We start from the raw sequence: 17,436 nt of genomic DNA, 5'->3' as shown, positions 1-17,436 counted from the left end.
AAAAGATATACGCCATATTGTGCAGTCAACATTAGTCAGAAATAGCATTATAAATATTCATATATCATTTATGTCCAAATAGCTACTTTTGTTTTGCGTGTTTTGGGAACAAATCCAAACTCACGAAGCGCGTTCACTAGGAGCAGACGAAATGTCAAAGTTCAGTTACAGTCCGTCAAACAATGTATAGAATCAATCTGTAGGATTTTTCAAACATAAATCTTCAATAATGTTCCAACCGAATAATTCCTTTGTCTGTAGAATTGCGATGGAACAGAGCTCGCTCTCACGTGAATGAGCGTCACGAGCTCAAAGCATTCTGCCAGACCTCTGACTCATTCCCCTCTCATTCGCCCCCACTTTACAGTAGAAGCATCAAACTAGGTTCTAAAGACTGTTGACATCTAGTGGAAGCCTTAGGAAGTGCAACATGACCAATATCCCACTGTATCTTCAATAGGGAATGAGTTGAAAAACGACCAACCTCAGATTTCCCACTTCCTGGTTGGATTTTTTCTCAGGTTACTGCCTGCCATATGAGTTCTGTTATACTCACAGACATCATTCAAACAGTTTTAGAAACGTCAGAGTGCTTTCTATCCAAATATACTAATGATATGCATATATTAGCAACTGGGACTGAGTAGCAAGTAGTTTACTCTGGGCACCTTATTCAGCCAAGCTACTCAATACTGCCCCCAGCCATAAGAAGTTTAACATGTGTAGAACATTACTTTATGAAAATGCTGGACATGGACCATGTGATAAAGGGGAGAGAAATTATTGACATGGACATTTTAGAAAAACTGAAAATAGTACTGCAGCATACAAATAGTATTCCATCTGACTGAGAGAAAACTGTAATGCCACTGCTCAGAAATACATGGTGTGATTCTGGCATGAGAGGATTATAAAGTCACAATAGGGTAATTGCATTCTGCTGCGCAGGCAATGGTGGAAAATGAATGTTCCACTAGAAAATATATAAATAAGCGAATTAGCGGGTTCTGGAGGTGAACGTTCATAATTAAACTGCTGAGGTGTAAATAGGCTGCAAACAAACAACAAATTATGTTCACTCAGCAGAGCCACGATGACATTATAGCCAGTGTTGTGTTTTACACTAATGAGCATTCTGATGAAAAAATGAAATGTTATTTACTGGCAAAATTGTGTGTCACAACCTGATCTGTTTCACCTGTCTTTGTGATTTTCTCCACCCCCCTCCAGGTGTCGCCCATATTCCCCATTATCCCCTGTGTATTTATACCTGTGTCCTCTGTTTGTCTGTTGCCAGATCGTCTTGTTAAGTCAACCAGCATTTTTGTTCTCAGATCCTGCTTTTCCCAGTCTCCTTTTCTCGCCCTCCTGGTTTTGACCCTTGCCTGTCCGGACTCTGAGCCAGCCTGCCTGACTACTCCTGCCTGCCATCCGGTACCATTGCACCTCCTCTGGTTTACTGACCCATGCCTGCCTTGACCTGTCTATTGTATGCCCCTGTTGGATCATTAAACCATTGTTCATTTGACATGTCTGCATCTGGGTCTTACCTTCATACCTGATACTGTGTGAATTAGTCAATGGGGGAATGTATATGCAAATGCAAATCAGTGAGTACATTAGAGCTTTACTACACAGTCCAAAGACTTTGCTTCCCTTAATGACCCTGTGGTCGTATGGATGTGTCTAGTCTGAGACTTACAGCTAGCTAGCCAAGATAGGTGATATACAGTTGAAGTCGGAAGTTTACATACAACTTAGCCAAATACATTTAAACTCAGTTTTTCACAATTCCTAACATTTAATCCTAGTAAATATTCTCTGTCTTAGGTCAGTTAGGATCAACAATTTATTTTAAGAATGTGAATCAGAAACAGTCAGAATAATAGTAGAGATAATTATTTATGTCAGCTTTAATTTCTTTCATCACATCCCCAGTGGGTCAGAAGTTTACACACACTCAATTAGTATTTGGTATCATTGCCATTAAATTGGTTAACTTGGGTCAAACGTTTCGGGTAGCCTTCCACAAGCTTCCCACAATAAGTTGGGTGAATTTTGACCCATTCCTCCTGACAGAGCGGGTGTAACTGAGTCAGGTTTGTAGGCCTCCTTGCTCGCACACGCTTTTTCAGTTCTGCCCACAAATTTTCTATAGGACTGAGGTCAGGGCTTTGTGATGGCCACTCCAATACCTTGACTTTGTTGTCCTTTAGCCATTTTGCCACAACTTTGGAAGTATGCTTGGGGTTGTTGTCCATTTGGAAGACCCATTTGCGTCCAAGCTTTATTAACTTTGTGACGGATGTCTTGAGATGTTGCTTCAATATATCCCAATAATTGTCAATCCTCATGATGCCATCTATTTTGTGAAGTGCACCAGTCCCTCCTGCAGCAAAGCACCCCCACAACATGATGCTGCCACCCCTGTGTGTCACGTTTGGGATGATTTTCTTTGGCTTGCAAGCCTCTCCCTTTCTCCTCCAAAAATAACAATGGTCATTATGGCCAAACAGTTCTATTTTTGTTTCATCAGACCAGAGGACATTTCTCAAAAAAGTACAATCTTTGTCCCCATGTGCAGCTGCAAACCGTAGTCTGGGTTTTTTTATGGCGGTTTTGGAGGAGTGGCATCTTCCTTGCTGCCTTTCGGGTTATGTTGATATAGGACTTGTTTTTACTGTGGATATAGATACTTTTGTACCTGTTTCCTCCATCTTCACAGGGTCCTTTGCTGTTGTTCTGCGATTGATTTGCACTTTTCTCACCAAAGTACGTTCATCTCTAGGAGACAGAAAGTATCTCCTTCCTGGGCGGTATGACAGGTGCGTGGTCCCATGGTGTTTATACTTGCGTGTTATTGTTTGTATTGTTTGTACAGATGAACGTGGTACCTTCAGGCATTTGGAAATTGCTACCAATGATGAACCAGACTTGTGAAGGCCCAGAAGAAATTCTGATGTCTTGGCTGATTTTCTTTTGATTTTCCCATGATGTCAAGCAAAGAGGCACTGAGTTTGAAGGTAGGCCTTGAAATACAGATAAAAAAAACATGAGCTGGCACCCAAAATAATAGTTTGTGTGGAGGTGCTGACTAACGGCGAATAAACTATAAACTATCAAAATAAAGGAAGTTGCACACTCCATGTAATGACTCCCAGCAATTTAATGGGTATTTACCAACGTTTCGGCATCACTGTGCCTTCCTCAGGGTAATGTCATGAATACTTGAACCAGGTTATGTAGACAAACATAACAAAGTAACCAATGACAATAGTGAGGGGTGTGTCATAATGATTAAGTTAATCTAAATGAATTACTGAAACTGTTAAAAAATAGTATCTGGCATGTTAAATATATTACGCTATTTGTTATCATATAGAAACATAATGGAATATTGTACATCATATTAGCATCAACATGCATTATTGTATCATTCAATTTCACCTAATAATATTGTATTTCATTTCATTTTTGTTACATGTAGTCTTTTGGTTCAACTTGAATACATAATGAGCAGGGGAACATATTAGGTGTAAGCTAATAAGCTGTAAAAAATAAAAATAAGACTTGGTCATAAAGGAAACATTTGTTCATAAGAAGGGCCTGAGAGCAAAGTCAATATTCAGACCACTAGGGGTCAATGTTTTCAATGTTTTTAGATAGGATATCCAGTAAGTCTCCCTTTATAGTAGTAGAATCTCGATATTACTTCCTCTCCTTGGTAGAGCAACATGCTCAATACCTGTGTAATTGAAGGAGGAGATGGGATGGTTAGCTTCAACAAAGTGAGCTCCTGCTGGATAGTCAATGTTCTTACACCTGATTGAGCTGTGGTGTTCAGCTATGCTTTGTTTTAATTGTATTTTCATTGGTTCGACGTAGGCTTTTCCATAAGAACAGGTGATGAGATAGATTACTCCCTTGGTCTTGCATGAGATGCAACCCGCCAAAGCCCCCACCATTTCTCCTTTACCCAAATCCAGATAGCTGATGTTCTGAAAGAGCTGCAAAATCTGGACCCCTACAAATCAGCCGGGCTAGACAATCTGGACCCTCTCTTTCTAAAATGATCTGCCGAAATTGTTTCAACCCCTATTACTAGCCTGTTCAACCTCTCTTTCATATCTGAGATTCCCAAAGATTGGAAAGCTGCCGCGGTCATCCCCCTCTTGAAAGGGGGTGACACTCTAGACCCAAACTGCTACAGACCTATATCTATACTACCCTGTCTTTCTAAGGTCTTCGAAAGCCAAGTTAACAAACAGATTACTGACCATTTCGAATCCCACCATACCTTCTCCGCTATGCAATCCGGTTTCAGAGCTGGTCATGGGTGCACCTCAGCCACGCTCAAGGTTCTAAACGACATCATAACCGCCATCGATAAGAGACATTACTGTGCAGCCGTATTCATCGACTTGGCCATGGCTTTTGACTCTGTCAATCATAACATTCTTATTGGCAGACTCGACAGCCTTGGTTTCTCAAATTATTGCCTCGCCTGGTTTACCAACTACTTCTCTGATAGAGTTCAGTGTGTCAAATCGGAGGGCCTGTTGTCCGGACCTCTGACAGTCTCTATGGGTGTGCCACAGGGTTCAATTCTCGGGCCGACTCTCTTTTCTGTCTACATCAATGATGTTGCTCTTGCTGCTGGTGATTCTCTGATCTACCTCTACGCAGGCAACACCATTCTGTATACTTCTGGACCCTCTTTGGACACTGTGTTAACTAACCTCCAGACGAGCTTCAATGCCATACAACTCTCCTTCTGTGGCCTCCAACTGCTCTTAAACGCAAGTAAAACTAAATGCATGCTTTTCAATCGATCACTGCCCGCACCTGCTCGCCTGTCCAGCATCACTACTCTGGATGGCTCTGACTTAGAATACGTGGACAACTACAAAAACCTGTGTGTCTGGTTAGATTGTGAACTCTCCTTCCAGACTCACATTAAGCATCTCCAATCCAAAATTAAATCTAGAATTGGCTTCCTATATCGCAACAAAGCATCCTTCACTCATGCTGCCAAACATACCCTCGTAAAACTGACCATCCTACCTATCCTCGACTTCGGTGATGTCATCTATAAAATAGCCTCCAACACTCTACTCAACAAACTGGATGCAGTCTATCACAGTGCCATCCGTTTTGTCACCAAAGCCCCATACACTACCCACCATTGCGACCTGTACACTCTCGTTGGTTGGCCCTCGCTTCATACTCGTCGCCAAACCCACTGGCTACAGGTTATCTACAAGTCTCTGCTAGGTAAAGCCCCGCCTTATTTCAGCTCACTGGTCACTATAGCAGTACCCACTCGTAGCACGCGCTCCAGCAGGCAAATCTCACTGGTCACCCCAAAGCCAATTCCTCCTTTGGTCGTCTTTACTTACAGTTCTCTGCTGCCCATGACTGGAACGAATTGCAAAGATCTCTGAAGCTGGAGACTCACATCTCCCTCACTAGCTTTAAGCACCAGCTGTCAGAGCAGCTTACAGATCACTGCACCTGTACATAGCCCATCTGTAAACAGCCCATCTATCTACCTACCTCATCCCATACTGGAATTTATTTATTTATTTGTTTTGCTCCTTTGCACACCAGTATCTCTACCTGCACATTCATCTTCTGCCGATCTACCATTCCAGTGTTTAATTGCTATATTGTAATTACTTCGCCACCATGGCCTATGTATTTCCATAACTTACCTCATTTGCACTCACTGTATATAGACTTTTTGTTTTCTTTTGTTCTACTGTATTATTGACTGTATGTTTTGTTTATTCCATGTGTAACTCTGTGTTGTTGTATGTGTCGATTTTCTACGCTTTATCTTGGCCAGGTCGCAGTTGCAAATGAGAACTTGTTCTCAACTAGCCTACCTGGTTAAATAAAGGTGGGAAAAATATATATATATATATATATATTGCGACCACGCTTATAGTGGAGGTTCCTTGAAGAGGTGTGCATTTTCTTTTGTCTGATTGCAGAATATGCCAGTGCTTTTCCAGGATTGCTTTCTTTTTCTCTAAACCCTTTGTGTACTTAATGCAAAAGACGGTTTTGTTTTGAAATACATCCACAGGTACAAAGGATGAAACAGACTTGTGGTCTTGGCTGATTTATTTAGATTTTCCCATGATGTCAAGCAAAGAGGCACTGAGTTTGAAGGTAGGCCTTGAAATACATCCACAGATACACCTCCAATTGACTCAAATGATGTCAATTAGTGAATCAGAAGCTTCTAAAGCCATGACATAATTTTCTGGACTTTTCCAAGCTGTTTAAAGGCACAGTCAACTTAGTACATGTAAACTTCTGACCCACTGGAATTGTGATACAGTGAATTATAAATTAAATAATCTGTCTGTAAACAATTGATGGAATAATTACTTGTGTAATGCACACAGTAGATGTCCTAACCGACTTGCCAAAACCATAGTTTGTTTACAAGAATTTTGTGGAGTGGTTGATAAACGAGTTTTAACGACTCCAACCTAAGTGTATGTAAACTTCCGATTTCAACTGTATAACAAATCCACTAAAGTAGGTCCACTCAGCAATCATACAGACCATTAGTCTGGCTGACACCAAACTCAAAGTCTTCCTGACTTCAGAGTCTGGCAGGGCTCCTTGATGTTGTAAGCATGATGTGTCGATAATGAAGGGGGCTGTGATTTGTACTGATTGCTTCTCCTCTGTGTCTTTCTCACTCAAACACCCACATGGACAGCTACTCACAGGCCCAGCGCGCCGCCCCCTTCCAATGCAACTGTTGAATTTCAAAATCCAAAGGGGAACTCTCAACACCCTAGAAAATAAAAAAGTTTGAGAGAACCTATCAAAGCTCACACCAATTGCTGAGCAAATACGGTACCAACAAACACACTTCTGTCAGCTCTCCCTTGCTGTGTACCACGTCAGCCAGGCTAACAGACCATGGTTTGCCAGCTAAAATATGCAGACTGATAATTCTCATTGTTGATGATGAGACATTTTTTATATTGGGTACACCTTCATTGTCAGAAATTTGAGAGACAAAAAATACCCTTTCCCCCCCTGTGTGACCTAATTTCTACATGCAACAGTGGCTCTAAACAAAGGAACTTCACTGTTCCTAACAGTCCCTCAGCAGCTACCTGATAGGGCCTTTGAAACAGTAAGTGCACCTGATGTGACTTTCGACGGTCAGACAGACACGCTGCCATATTTAAAACATGTGGTTTTGTAGGACTTTGGGAGGATTGTGTGGTGAAAATAATGAGACAGCTGACCAGACAGAGGGTTTTCTACAATAATGTATTTGAGCAGCTGGGGGCTGCCTCTTCTCTTCTCAAATAGCCACGAGATGACAGAGTCAGTTGGTGGGCCGTAAGTGAGCTAATTAGTGTCCTTTTCCAAAATGGCCTACAGGCTACTGTAAAAAATGACGATGTGCGACTGAAAGAGGGAACCCAAATGGCCCCCATATAACCTGATCCCTGTAGTGTTGACAGGTGTGTTCGTGCGTGGGTATCTTAATCAGAAAAATAGAAAATTCAGTTTAGGTGAAGTGTTTGCTATTGTTCTTACGGCTGTGATTTTCTCCAGAAAACCTGAGGTTTGTGGCTCCTCCAGCAGAGGGCATTGGTGAAGCACCAGTGTGAGAATGTCTTAGAGTGTCTCACTCTCTTGACATCTCAATATAACCTGAGTGTTCAAAACATTAGGTGGACATTCTTAATACTGAGTTGCACCTCTTTTAACCTCAGAACTGCCTCAATTTGTCAGGCATGGAATATACAAGGTGTCGAAAGCATTCCACAGGGATGCTGGACCATGTTGACTCCAATGCTTCCCACAGTTGTGTCAAGTTGGCTGGATGTCTTTGGGTGGTGGACCATTTTTGATACATATGGGAAACTGTATAGAGTGAAAAACCAGTAGCCTTGCAGTTCTTGACACACTCAAACCGGTTGGTGCGCCTGGCACCTCCTACCCCATTCAAAGGCACTTAAATATTGTGTCTTGCCCATTCACCCTCTGAATGGCACACATACACAATCCAGGTCTCAATTGTCTCAAGGCTTAAATATCCATCTTTAACCTGTCTCCTCCCATAAGATCTTCCTGACATTGTAAATTACTATGTTGATGTCATTAAGTTAAGCACATTACCAGCATTGCATTAGAACAGGCAAAAATCACAAATAGTTTCTTAAACTCTATAGCTATGTAGCTTTGTATTAATAATATGTGCATTCAATCATCATCAAATATAACACAATGATTTCCATTCTCATTGAGGCAGGCTATAAAATGGGTGGCAGGTAGCCTAGCAGATAAGAGTGTTGAGCCAACAACCAAAAGGTTGCTGGTTTGTATCCCTGAGCCGATTAAGAGAAAACTCTGCTGATGTGACCTTGAACAAAGCACTTAACCCTAATTGCTCCTGTAAGTCACTGGATAAGAGTGTCTGCTAAATTATATGAATGCTTTTACTTTTCTTTAATAAATACATATTATCTACTTGCACAGTCCAGACTCCATTCATAAAGACGGCAAGCGAATGGCTTTTTCAAACTGTACAGCCTATGTTTCGATTCGAGCCCACGCCCAAGTCCCCTGCATTTGGCGAGCCTCTCTTTGACTGACCCCTCCCCTCCTGATCAGAGGCAAACTTGCCGAAACCACAGTGTTGCATTCTGGGGATAACAGCGCAGTGGGACGCTTTGATGTGTCACCTGGCCTGGCCCTGCTGGCCCGGGAACTCTCCCTGAACTCCCCACAAAACTTGTTTGCCATCGGAGCCACGTAATGCCGAGCCCCCGAGGGCCACTTGCAAGCAATCTCCCCCGTGATGAGGGCAGACCAGAGAGAGATTGCCGACACCTATTGGAAAAGCTTATCTGACCTCCCCCTCCTCTAGCTATTGGGCGGTGCATGTTGGGACACTTCAGGCTGAGTGAGTTTCACACATCCCCATGTGCTACATTCACACCCCAAACTTACTCCACAGCGACCCCACAGGGACCCCATCGTTGAGCTGAGTGTATCTGCAGATCCGTCATGGAACCATTTGTAGCAGAGGACATGCTGCTTGCTTAGCGAGTACCACTTTCTCCTGATTCAGCTATCACGAGGCTTAAACCCAGAACCTCTGCCTTGCTAGCACACGTGAACACCCTCCCCGAGTGTTTTACAAGTCACGCCAGGTGAACCGCTAGCTATTCAGTGGGACAAGTGGGTACACTTCAGGTTGAAGAGTGAGTTTCACAGATCCCCCTGTGCTACGCTAGTATGAAAATTAGTCAATTAAAGGCCCTGTAATATATTACTTTTCTATAACCACTCTATTACCACTCTAAAACTTCTTACTGCTCTATCACAGCTTAATTGATAACTTATTATTCATTCATCATTAACCTAAGAACTTACACATGATTTTATCTCAGCATTCACAGTCCTAGCTGGCTTTGAGTGTGCTGTGTGCAACTGAAAGTGAGACAGGTGTCTGGGTTGTTTTGCATGGTGGATCATTTCTTCCTAGACGCTCTATATGCCCAGACACAGCATTCACTCCTGGAGAACATGTGTTACTGGACCTCACATGTAGTATGCACCATCCTCATCTCGGTAGTCCTCAGCAAAATGATAATATTTGTCCGGAGTGCTGAGAGGAGATGCTAGCGGCCCCTCACACTTGGTCCAATTCGCTGAAAAGACACTCTTTCCACCTGTCGCAGGTCAGAGGCTAATGCTTTAAGGTCAGAGGTTGTTTCCACAAAACTGGGTTGGTTACAGCTTTATCTTGATGTAACTGTGTAGAATTTTACAATCAACAGGCAAGCCCTATACGTGGAGTGAGAATGGAGCAAACCACATTTATTGATGAGGGAGCTAACTAGTGGCAGAACTGTCACAATAGATCTACATATAAAGACATTTAAAGTGTATGAGTAAAAGTATTCACATTTATTGGACTACTCTTGTTGAGCTAATTATAACATAATAATAGAGTCAGCATTACCGTAAACCTTTCCTCTAAGAATAGACTGATTATAATAATTTGTTCTGAGGCTTGGGTTGATTGGTTTAGAAGTACGTACAGTATGAAGGAAAATGGCTGGGTAAAGTGTATAGGCAGCAGTCCACACCACCCCTTCTGTTACCCAATCCCCTGCTTGGCTCAAGTAACAGTCCTGGATAGGACAATGTGAATTGGCAGCACACAAAAAAAGATTAAGAGGGCCACATTAAACCTCCCTCAAAGCAAAAACAACGCCCGTGTGGTGTGGACACCCTTCTCCCTAAGTGACCTGTTGAATCCATGGCCTGCCATCATCGGACCATATAACGACGAGATAACTGGGCCGCCACGTTACACATCCCCAAATACCATGGACTTATAGGGCCCTTTTCTAACGGTGACGTTTTTAGCTGTCGTTTGACTCTGGGGGCAGACCTCGGAGGATTCGTTGGCATGCCTGAGGTCTAATTAGCTTGAAAAACAATAGCAACCTGATCGCCATTCCATTGTGCTCCATGGTATTGTAGTCCAGATCCTGTTACAAACTCACGATAAACAAGGGACTAAATTAGATGTGCAGTTGTTGCCATTGTCCCGGGTTTCTGATACCCAAGCCCCCTGCGCCGCTGCTACCCAACGCGATGGAGGGCGAGGTTTGAAAGAGTCTCAAAGTCCCTGATGGGGTCTAAGTGTTTGGTAACTGACAGTACGAGGGAGCTGATACAGTGAGGTCGTCTTCTCCTGGCATGGCCCAAGGTAATTAAGACATACAGTACAGTCCAAGATAGCAGTGGGCGGGTTTGGAATATTAATGTTACTTTGATGCATGGAGACAAAAGTGATTTGTTGAGGGTGAGTGTGGTGCTGTTATGAGCCAGCTAGTCCAAGGGCAGAGAGCTGGACTGAAGGTAGGAGGCCCTCTTAGCCTCTCTCTGCTGATGGAGCACAATTGGTTAATGCTCTCAAATTAGAGCAACATTAAAATACACATTTCAAAAGCACAATTGAGGGTCACGTAACACGTGTGGAGCATTTTGTGTATATTTCCTTTCCATTAGACAAAGGGGGTAGCTCATATTCCATGGAATCCACCCATGGCAATTGTCCAACACATGAATTGGCCAGCATGTGGAGTGCTGATCTTAATGTGTCAGCTTGGGAAAGGATGATGGACATATATAGATATAAAGGCTTCAGAATACATAGCATAACTCAGTATGCTTTGAATGAGGAGAAGAATGTAGCTCAAAGACTTTGGTTTTTACGATTTGTCATTAACCTTGTTCCACGAACTCTGCCTTATCCTCACTTGAATTGCAAATATTCATAAAGTACTGTTATTCTTGTCATACGTGGCTCATTAATGTATTCCATTGTTTTCCTTCCAACACAACCAAACCTTTTTATTTTCCTGAATTATGTATTGTCTCGTGGTGTGAAGTACGTACGTATGCCTTTCGGTTGGAATAATAACACCTTGTGATATTTTTGGCAGTATCCCGCATATCCAAGGGAATAAAAACATTAGCATAGCATGGCTCTTCCTCTGTTCCTTGTGTGGAAATATTAATAAAACCATAGGCCTTCCAGGTTCTGACTTGCAACGGTCGGCCCAGCCTTTTTACTGCCTCTAAAACACTTTCAAACACAAACAGTGGTATTCGTCATCCCTGCTCTACTCTACATGCCATTGGGTAGCATCAGTATTACCCAACCTGTTTCAGCACTGGCACATTCTGTCCCTGATAGCTCTGTTTAAAAACCGCTCCCATGGTCCCTGGCCAGTAGATCGATCCATTTGGACGTGCTCCAGTTGTACATTTCACTGGTCCACAACCTTATATCACCCTTCAATACACGTTGGCACTTTTTTTAATGAACTTGCAACACCATTTTGGTTCTTACACCCCTGCAGTCTACATTATGGATTCCAGTATGTGATCCATTGCATCCCAGAGGACTGCAAGAAGCCAGAGAATGTGTCCTTGTTACTCCGAAGCACTGCCTGTTATGGTCTTGTAATGGGATGCTGTGGCATCTCCTTGTCCTAGCCCGGCCTGCCTGTCAAACACTGGGACTTGGGCAGCTGAGGTCAGCCTGGTCAGCCCTAGAATATATTAAATGTTGCACCCATATCCCCGGACATGGGGTTAGTGAAGTCACTGTCTGTCTGTCTGTCTGTCTCTGTCTCTGTCTCTGTCTCTGTCTGTCTGTCTGTCTGTCTGTCTGTCTGTCTGTCTGTCTGTCTGTCTGTCTGTCTGTCTGTCTGTCTGTCTGTCTGTCTGTCTGTCTGTCTGTCTGTCTGTCTGTCTACCCAGACAGACACATCAGAGCCCACCCTCTGAGTGATATGTCACCATTGTAGTAGTAGGCTACTACAGCTCAACTCTCTTAATGAGACTGGTCAAAATACTCAGTTCCAAACTGTCTAATTGATCTAAGACACTTGATGCACTTTTTTAGTAGATAATTGCTCAAATTAACGTTACCTTAAATTTGCCTTAAACCACACTGCAAAAAAAGTAATCTAAGATATTCTTATAGTATGACAGAGTGTAATTGATAATGCCCCAGAGGTTCCCTGCTGTCTAAGCTCCATAAAGGTCTTAAGACGAGACAGGGTCAAGGCTAGGGACAACTGGAAGGTGCTTGTTAAGTGTCGGAGGCATCCGGAGGCACCCCCCCCCCCCCCCCCCCGTCCATCACCACTACCATATTATGTCTAGTGCCCGCCCACACAGAGCTCAGGGGTCCTGGCCCGCCCACACAGAGCTCAGGGGTCCTGGCCCGCCCACTCAGAGCTCAGGGGGCCTGGTCGTATAGAAACCAAAAATCAACAAATCAACAAAGCAAAAGGGAAGGTGGACAAAGAGGCAGGGCAGTGCCTGACTGTCTCTGCATCTATCTAGATATGTCACTGTTGTCCCTGGAGTGAATCCATACCATAGACAGACAGTACCACCTACCCAACCCCAGTTCCCCAGAACCCTGCTGAAGCTCTGTCAACCCTGGCCACAGTGCTGGATGATCCTCGCCACTAGTGACTGCTCTGTTTCAGGGTTAGGCTAGCCGTACTGTATAAAATACATTGTCAGGTGCTCATTATTGCCAGAGTACATTATGGTGTTACATGGCATTACTATGGTGAACGTAGTACACAGAGAAGATTGGCAGAGGGCGTTTTTTTAGGGTGATATGTTTTTAGGACACATACCAATTAGCAATTTGGGTGTACTTTTGTTTTAGTTCTGTTTTCATTTCCAGGCTTCAATACGATCTTTGTGAGGTATGTTTGTATAGATATGGTGAAACAAAGCAAAGATAAACAATCATGGGATTTTCATCACAGCTGGTACATCATACTTAATGGCTGTCTGTAGATAGCATCTAATAGCAAATATGATAATCCATACAAAGTTCTCAGTCTATTGCTTTGTATAAACATAATGTGACGTTTTGCTTTGTGCTGTTAATTGATTATGTTATCCATCTTTTCATTGCTGTTATTTTAGCAAAATAATTTAATCCCACAATACCAAGATTATCTAAAAATGTTAGATTCCATAAGGAAATGTGCTAATTAGATGGCTCTGAGGCTTTATCCAGAGGAATTATCTATTCAAATACTAGCCATGATATTGAAGAGCTATGGTAATTGTAGAAGGCATACTTCATTGTATTAATTATTTTCTTTTAGCCAAACAAATCAATTCACCTTTGGCTGTATATTCCGTTTCGTAGAGAAATATACCACCCAGTGCATTAGAAATCCTTTGATATGGAAAGTTGAGCTGGGGTCAAAGGTTGCAGTCAACAGTAGGTTGAGGCCTACTGCATTATGGAGATGATAAAGAGGCTCCTTATCCAGTTAAGCACAAGCCTTCACAGTCTACTATAAAGATTGTCTAAGTTACGCTCCTGATGACAGATGACTGGACATCCAATCTATATGGAAAGTTTTAAAGGTAAAGCTATTGTTTCAAAAGGCAAATTATACTGTACAATTTGTTGCATGTTGTTGTTTAAAAAAAATATGGAAACAGTGTACTCTCTCCGTGATTTATTTCCTCGGTATAGAACAACAAAACGTCAATAAACTTGATGTTGGTTTATAGAATGTAAGTTGCCACGAAGTGAGTCATCATCCATAGGTAGATGGTAGATAGGTAGTATGTGTACGGTCGATTGCTGTGGGGGAAATCATGCTCCAGTTGCATGACGTACCTAGCATGGAATCTTTAATGAATAGTTATTAAAGTCCATGTAAGCTGTTACCACAACAGCGCACCTGAAAAGACAACTCCCCCTCGTCTGACAAGGCTGCCATTATTTGACACCTGCTGCTGCTGTTTTTAGTCAAGGATATTACATCAATATCTGACGTGTGGAATAAAAAAAGGAACGAAGAGACTGCTGCATCCTAGCTGTTGACGGCTCGCCATCTGGCCCACATGTCCTCAAGCTACCATGAGGGCAAGGAACACTTTTCCTAATGATTGTTATCAGGAAGCACGCAGTTGTGTGATAAGGATGGATGAGTCGCATATATAGGGAAAGTAAATATACAGTATCAGTCAAAGGTTTGGACATACCTACTCATTCAAAGGTTTTTCTTTATTTTTACTATTTTCTACATTGTATAATAATAGTAAAGACCTCAAAACTATGAAAAAGCACACATGGAATCATGTAGTAACCAAAAAAGTGTTAAACAAATCTAAATGTATTTTATATTTGAGATTCTTCAAAGTAGCCGTCCTTTGCGTTAATGACAGCTTTACACACTCTTGGCATTCTGTCAACTAGCTTCATGAGGTAGTCAACTCGGATGCATTTCAATTAACAAGTGTGCCTTGTTAAAAGTTAATTTCTGGAATTTCTTTCCTTCTTTATGTGTTTGAGCCAGTCAGTTGTGTGGTGGTATAGGGGTGGTATACAGAAGATAGCCCTATTTATGGCAAGAACATCTCAAATAAGCAAAGAGAAACAACAGTATATCATTACTTTAAGACATGAATGTCAATCAATCCAGAAAAGTTTAAGAACTTTGAAAGTCTCTTCAAGTGCAGTCTCAAAAACCATCAAGCACTATGATGAAACTGTCTCATAAGAGGACCACCACAGGAAAGGAAGACTCAGGGTTACCTCTGCTGCAGAGGATAAGTTCATTAGAGTTACCAGCCTCAGAAATTGCAGCCCAAATAAATTATTCAGAGTTTAAGTAACAGACACATCTCAACATCAACTCTGTGTTATTTCATAATTTTGATGTCTTCACTATTATTTTGTAGAAAATAGTAAAAATACAGAAAAACTCTTGAATGAGTAGGTGTGTCCAACCTTTTGACTTGTACTGTATATGGTTGCCTTGGCAGTTTTAGGCCTATTCACAATAGGCTACACAAGAATATGATGGCCAATGGAAAGGGTCACTGGAGGTGACCAGTAGGCAGAGCATGTGAGATGTTATTTGGCCAATAGGTGGGTAGTGATTAGGGTCCACTGGTTTCCAAGCCAACCACTAATAAATGGGCTTTAACGGTGGCTAACGAGGAAAGCAGGAAAGCTCCAGCAGCAATGACTGCATATTGTATTCTTGTAATAAAGGGACGGTCAGATTTCCCAAGGACTGATATAGGTTGCAAATTGTATCTATAAATTCCTTCTGCATCACACCAGGGCTAACGAGCTAATAACAGACGCCTGCCGCTCCCACAGTCCCGGCCAGACAGACAAGAGGGCAAATCCACACTGGGGCACGGGATCAGCCTTGCTTTCAGAACCAGACATGTTCTCACTCATGTTTAGTATTATGAATGACCACTAATATGCCCATCAAAGCTTTAGGGTTTTCCTCCCACTGTGTCAGACCTGAGACAGAGGTCCATTAGCTGGAGTATCACCTGAAAATGTGGCTCTCACTCACATTTAACATTATGAATGACCACTATTATGCACATCAAAGCTTTCGGGTTTTCCTTACTCGGTATCAGACCTGATACAGAGCTCCATTAGCTGGATTATCACCTGAATATGTGGCTCTACAGATGGAAAGTGCCTGGATAGTGAGCACTGCCCTCCCTTGCCCAAACCATGGCACTCCCATCACCACCGGGCAACTTACCACCGGGTCCCCCCCCCCCCCCCCCCAGGCCACTGATGGGTAACTGGAGTCGCCTTTAGAGGAGCCCTCTGCAGCAGTATTGGGGTGGGTGGGGGTGCGAACAGCGGCAGAGATGCCTCTGGGGTCAAGCCTTTAATAATGATTACAAACTGGAGCTGGCTGCTGGAGCGACAGGCTGCAGCTGTGGACCGGCCGGCTTTGAAGTGCCCCCCACCTGTTGCAATGTCCCAGGCCCCCTTGCATGAGGAGACGCTGGAACTATGTGACTGCCTGTGGGAAAGAATGTCACGCGACGCCAGAGTGACGGAGGATGGTGGGACGGGACGGCCTGCTGGTGCTGGCAGTAGCAGGGCCAGGGTGGCTTCTCTGAAGAGGACTGGTGGTGGTCGGGACGCCGGAGCGGGCAGCAAGAGAAAGGGAAAGTAGCTCTGAGGGCCGCTCGGCGGTTACATTTCTGTGATCCTTAGAAAGTACTGAACCTGTTTTGGTGCCCTTGCTAGAGAACAATTACCTCGAAATACATGAAACAACTAATTGACTGTAACAGATCAGAAGTACTCAAAGTAATTTCACAGTTTCAGCTAAATGCTTGGGATTAAGCAAGAGTGATGGTGTGGTAGATTTTCTCTCTACACAAGACCAACACTGATGAAATATCTGCCCCTTTATGCCCATAGGGGAAATAACAGATGTTTCAGCTGTGAGTGTTAAAACTACAGCCTGTTCGGCCTGAGTCACTCCAGTAAACATCCTTTCAAATGTTTTGTGTTTACAATCCCATAACGATAAATGCAATTAAAAAGTATTGATGAAAGACGATCCTGAACAAGAAGCGTAGAGTTCACATTAATGATGTGAGAGATTTAGGAGTCCTAGTTAAATATTACCAGCCCATTGATACTGTCTGGAATGAATTACTACCCATGCATACTTTATGCCCAAGATCAGGGTAACATACCAAATTATTACCTAGCTTGCAGAACGGGCAATGACAGGAAGACTTGATTTGTTATGTCGATGATGCGGGTTAGAAGGTATGTAATTATGTGTTTACAAAAATCTGAGTTCAGTTCAATGTAAGACATATGGTGTTATGCATGATGAATGCATTATAAAGTGTTTGTGATTAATGTCTTGTTGACTAATGGCTGAATTACACTTTTCAGAATCAGAAACAGAATCACCTTTATTCACCAAGTACGTTTACACATACTCAGAATGTGACTTGGTGATATGGTGGTGCTAGTGATAGATAACATTTAGAGATAGAATACCGACAGTGGAGTTTACTCAAATA

This window comes from Oncorhynchus nerka, linkage group LG14 (assembly GCF_034236695.1).
Source record: "Oncorhynchus nerka isolate Pitt River linkage group LG14, Oner_Uvic_2.0, whole genome shotgun sequence".
NCBI lineage: Eukaryota > Metazoa > Chordata > Actinopteri > Salmoniformes > Salmonidae > Oncorhynchus > Oncorhynchus nerka.
The sequence above is the reverse complement of the archived record's forward strand: the minus strand, read 5'-3'. Positions refer to the sequence as shown.